Here is a 6000-nt window from a genome sequence, read left to right on the forward strand (position 1 = left end):
CTTCTAATTTCTGGTCTAACCTTGAGTCTTAAATAAACTTTATTTGTTTGTTTATGGCGTCCTCTCATTCCTTTGAGAGTGGGGCTTGGCCGTGTCCTTTTCGGGGGTTTCACTGTTGCCTAAATGGTATTGTTGGAAGTAAATGGATTTCCCGTATGATATCTCATCTCAAGAGCTTACACCTCCATACAGATGAAGACATAGTTGTGTTACGGGAGGCTATTACTTCTGACCATGGATTGTTTATGTCTGTGGCAGCAACTTTGAAGGATTTTGGTCAATGGATATGTGGGAATTGCATGAATGTCACCACCCGGGTTGCTTGATTAAGTTTGTTAACGGGGCTGATGATATGAGCAGGCATATTGTTGGCATTCCAAAGCCGCTGCCCAATGAATCGGAAGCCGGCCTCAATGATGGGTTGGTGATGGATGCTTAGCTACTTGATCATGTTTTTAAACTACCTATCACCACCATCAAAAACATCCCTCATAACTATCGTATGGCTTTCTCTCAGGCTCTGAAAGCAGCCCTTTCCAAGGTGGTTGCTCATCTCGGATCCGTTGAAGCGTGTGTTGCTTTGTTAATTCTTCCTAGATGTACTCTTCAGGTGTTCAGGCCCAAGAATAGGCAAGAAAGTAGGTCTGGAAACAGGAAGTCTTTGCAACATCGTAATATCTTGAGCGCTTTATCTACTTGGGGGACTAAAGACGGTATCGCCAAGATAGTTAAAAAGTTAGTTGACAATGCAAGACTAGAGCAGCAAGACAAAAAAGAAGAGTACATTCAGGCAACACACATATTTGGTCCCTCTATATCCTTGTGGGTAGAATTCCTATATGGTCAGGCAGCAAGGTTGTATCTAGGCAACACACATATTTGGTCCACTATTGGGGTTCAGCAAGGAGACCCCTTGGGACCACTTCTCTTTGCCCTTGTGTTGCACCCGCTCTTGCATAATATTAGAGACAATTGCAAGCTTCTTATCCATGCATGGTACCTTGATGATGGCACACTTATCGGAGATTCGGAGGAGGTGGCCAAAGCATTGGACATCATTACGGTGATTGGCCCAAAATTAGGCCTTCAGCTGAATATCAAGAAAACCGAGCTCTTTTGGCCCTCGTGTGATGGTAGGAAGTTACGTGAGGGGATATTCCCGGCTGGCATTAGGAGGCCGCCTTTGGGGGTGAAACTTCTTGGGGAAGCTGTTAGTAGAGATGCTAGTTTTGTTCGCAGCTTAGCCATAAAGAGAGCCAAAAACGCTGTGAATTTGATGCGCCTTCTTCCATAATTGTCTGACCCCCAGATTGAGCTCCTTCTGCTTCGGTCTTCTATGGGTATTGCTAAGCTTTTCTTTGGGCTGAGGACGTGCCAACCCGTTCACATGGAGGAGGCGGCAATATTCTTTGACAATGGGTTGCGCGGGGCGATTGAGGACATTGTGGTTTGTGGTGGCCCTTTCTTTGGCGACATACAGTGGCGAATTGCTTCTTTACCCATTAGGTTTAGAGGTTTGGGTTTATACTCGGCAGTAGAGGCTACCTTATATGCTTTTTTTGCCTCAAGGGCCCAGTCTTGGATATTGCAAGACCACATCTTACGGGATAGCGGCATATATGGTATGGATTATGATTAAAATTGTGCCTTGGTATCTCTTCGTAATAAGCTTCCAGATTTTGACCTTAACAGTTTTACTACTAAAGACACCCCCCCCTTAAATCCCAGAATACACTGGCGAGTGCCCTTTTTCGTAAAATTGTTCAAGATATGGAAGTGCATCTCAACATGACGGCTCGTCAGAAAGCGGTTTTCCAGTGCTTATGTGCACCACATGCTCAAGATTTTCTTCTAGCTATCCCTATAGATGGGCTTAGCCAACATATATCTCCCGTGGAGTATCGTACTATCCTCAAATATCGACTCATAATTCCCATATTCCCAGCTGACGAGATATGTCCAGTGTGTCGCAAGGCATTATTTACTTATGTAACAAATTTTTTTATTTTCTTTTAAACTTGTTTTTCATGAGCACACCAATCATATTAAGTTTGTCAATGTAAACACAAGTTACCATAATACAAAATTAACTTTAGGTCTCATTCTCATTCGAGATCGTAGTCTTATTACTAAACGTTGCTCTAACTATAAGTTCAAAAGATATTTAAAACACCACAAAAAAGACTTAATAATGATCATTTAGTATGGACACTCTAAAATAAATCAGTGACAAGTTTGTATCGTATTAGATTAAATTTCGGATGGATCGATGTTAAGTAAAGGAAAATCTTCATAAAGATCCTAACATTTTACTTCAATTATGAAAAAGTCCAAAACTAAATTTTATTTATAGAAAAACACAAAATACTGGCTAAAAACTCGAAAAAAAACTCTTTTCGTCAGTTTTGTAGATCTAGCCTGTATCCTGTCATTTTTCCTTAGTTTGGACAAAATATTGAGACTTTTTTGAAAATTACCTAGTAACCAAAATATTGAGACTTTTCAGAAAAGTACCATGAAATTAATGGATATTAGTATTAATAAATCATTTATAAACATAACAAATATTTTTTATTATAAATAAATGAAATACATTTGTTGCTAATTTCTAAGAATATAATGGTGGATTAAGTACCCTTTTATTGTTTGCTGACCACTTCAAACTCTCTATGTTCCTTTGCATCATTGTGAGTGGCATGGTGAGACGTACTATGCGCATTTCTCTAATTAAATACAATAGCTGATAATATTTATTAAAAATCAAATTACTTAATAAACAATCAATAAGTTCTACTTGCTATAAGGTGCGATGCTATAGGATCACATAATATTAGAAACTATCATTACAAAATGATTCTTCAACTTATAAATCTTTCATTATGTTCTTTAACCTAACTACCACCTAACCTCTATATATTACATGGTAACAACCATCCAATTACATAAATCTATCAATAGTGAAAAGTGAACTTTGAATGACATTTCAAAATAGATAATCACCTTTAACCTGTTTCCATATAAACTGTCATTCATGGTTCACTTTACACATTCGATAGATATATATTAGTCGATGGTTGTTACCATGTTAGGTATGTATGTTTGGTGGTATTTAGGTTAAAGAATATAAGAGGAACACCAACATTAGAGGAACACTTACACAATACATGTCACCATGACACCCACAAAGATTCATAGGAAGAACGTAGAGAGTTCGAAGTGGTCATCAAGCAATAGATGAGTACTTAGTTTACCATTCTATTCCTAGAAATTAGCAACAAATGTATTTTCTTTGTTTATAATAAAAATAATTGGTATGTTTATAAATGATTTGTTAATAATAATATCCATTAATTTCATGGTAATTTTTAGAAAAGTCTCAATATTTTGGTTATTGGGTAATTTTCATAAAAGTCTCAATATTTTGACAAAACTAACGAAAAAGGAAAATACCGGCTAAATCTGCGAAACCGACCATAAAGGGTTTTTTCCAAACATTTAGCCGGTATTCCGTGTTTTTCTGTAAACAAAATTTAGTTTGAAACTTTTTCATAAATTATACTAAAATATTAGGGCCTTTATAAAACATTTCCTTAAAAAAATTAGAAGAAAATAATAATTCGAAGAATATACGGTTACCTTTGAGTATCTACTGGTAAAAATAATTGAGCCGTTGTTGATAACAGAACACACACAAAAGAAGGATAATTAAGAAATTAAGTAACAAGCATTTGGTGTAAGAAAGTGAAAGTAATAGGAAAAATGACTTGTCAGGGTAATTATTTTTTCGTTTTGTTCACGTTTAGGTAACTTCATTTTTTTGTACACATTTGATTATTTAACTTGTTAAATGTGCTCACATATTACCATTGTTACCTTCTATCTAAGGTGACAATGGTAACATGTGAACACATTTAACAAGTTAAATGATAAAATGTGTAAAAGAAAAAAGTTGCTTAAATATGAATACATTTTTTTTAAAACGTTTCATAGATTTTGTATAAGAAATAAATATTGTTTAATAACATTTTAAAATACTTTTGTTAAATACAAGCTTAGAACATTGTACTAAATTTTTTTTTATAAACTTCTAATAAAAAAGTATATAAAATTTGTAATACTTTTAAAACATTTACATTATAATTTTGTCAATTTTTTTTATTTGCTACATAATATTTTCTTTTTATTTTTTAAAAGACCTTACATACTTATTGTTACATGTTTAATTTATTTAATTTTATTGTTAGATACTATTTACTTTAAAAATATTGCATATGTTTAAAAAAAGAAAAAAAATATAAGATGTTATATAAAATATTCACAAAAGTAAAAATATATTTATTAATTAAAAAGAAAATTTTAAAATTTGTCAATGATTAATTAATATTTATGAAAGTAAGTTTTTTTTAATAAATTATAAGAAAATTGATTTGTCAAATAAAAAAACTATAAATGAGATCAATAACCAATCAGTATGGATGCTTTGAAAATAACACTTGGAATCACCTTTTCATTTTGTTCACATTTAGTTAATTTTTATTTTTTGTATACATTTAACAATTTAATTTGTTAAATCGTAAAATATGTAAAAAAAAAATTCACTAAATATAGACAAAACATGATTACCCTCGTAAGTCATTTTCCTAAAGTAATATTACGGGGAAAATGTCATTGTAACACAACAAAGTTTTTGCTTTTTGTCGGATTGGTTTTTTTTTTCGAAATAGGTCACTAAACTTGTAAAATCGGTGTCAATTAAACCATTATCAAACAAATGAAGCGATCAGTCGGTTTCTAGCTGACTTGGAATTTAATTAAATAAATGTATAAATTTAAAGCTACCCATCACCATGGATCCTGGGAAGAAACAATAGTCACCACCGCTACCTTCCTTATTATCCCCTCTGGTGCCCAATGGTACACGACCCCACATCCATCATCCCTGAAAACCCTCATCGTCGTCTCTTTTTCTTCGTTGCAGCTTCACCCACCGGTGACAAAAGAAACCTTTTAAGATGATTTCCCTCCGCCGACTCACCCACCTGAATTGAAACCTCCTCCGACAATAGAAATGAAACCTATATCCCGAACAGGGCCGACTCAACCAATTTGGGGGCTCTAAGCGACCAAAAATTTGGGGCCCTTTGACATTACTATACTTAATGTTATAAACCCTCCTCCTTTATCCGGGCTTGAGACTGGCAATAATAAACTAAAAAGTTTAAAATGGCGGAGTTAATTTTTTTTATGTATATGTTTTTTGTGAATATATTTTATGACATAAAGTTAATTTTTCTAGCCTTTTTAGATGCAAATTCTTTAATAAAATTTTCATAATCAATTTCTTTTACTAAATGTTTTTCAATTGACAAAATAGCTAATCCATTTAATCTTTCTTGTGACATTGTAGATCTTAAATAATTTTTTAACAGTTTTAATTTAGAAAAATTTCTTTCTGCAGAGGCAACGGTTACGGGAATAGTTAACATAATCCTATAGGCAACATACGCATTTGGAAAAGAACTAAACTTTTTAATGTAATTAAGTATATTAATAATTATATCACGTTCTAAATGTACAATATGTCTTAAAAGTTTTAGTTCATGAAATAAATCTAAACTATCAATATCTAAGCTATCATCATGCTTTAAAGATTTTTCAAGATTTTAACAATGTTCTTTTAAAGTATTTTCATGAAATGATTTTAACTTTTAGATACTAAATAGAAAACCAAAAATATTTTTGAACTCGTTAAATTGCTCAAATCTACTTTTAAGGGAAGTAATGGCTTTATCTACTACATATAAAAAGTAATCAGTTTTAAATAACTGAACAGGAGTTTTAATATTTTCATTAGCAACATTTTCATTATATCGTCTATTTCTTTGAATGATACGTTTTTCACGAAATTTAGGTTTTACGTTCATTTCTAAAGCCAATTCTTTTGCATAATCTAAAGCTTTTTCAAATCCATTTTCTCTATATTCTTCAAAGAAACACAAA

The sequence above is a fragment of the Lactuca virosa genome, chromosome 4 (assembly GCF_052849685.1).
Source record: "Lactuca virosa cultivar CGN04683 chromosome 4, Lactuca_virosa_CGN04683_v6, whole genome shotgun sequence".
Classification (NCBI taxonomy): domain Eukaryota; kingdom Viridiplantae; phylum Streptophyta; class Magnoliopsida; order Asterales; family Asteraceae; genus Lactuca; species Lactuca virosa.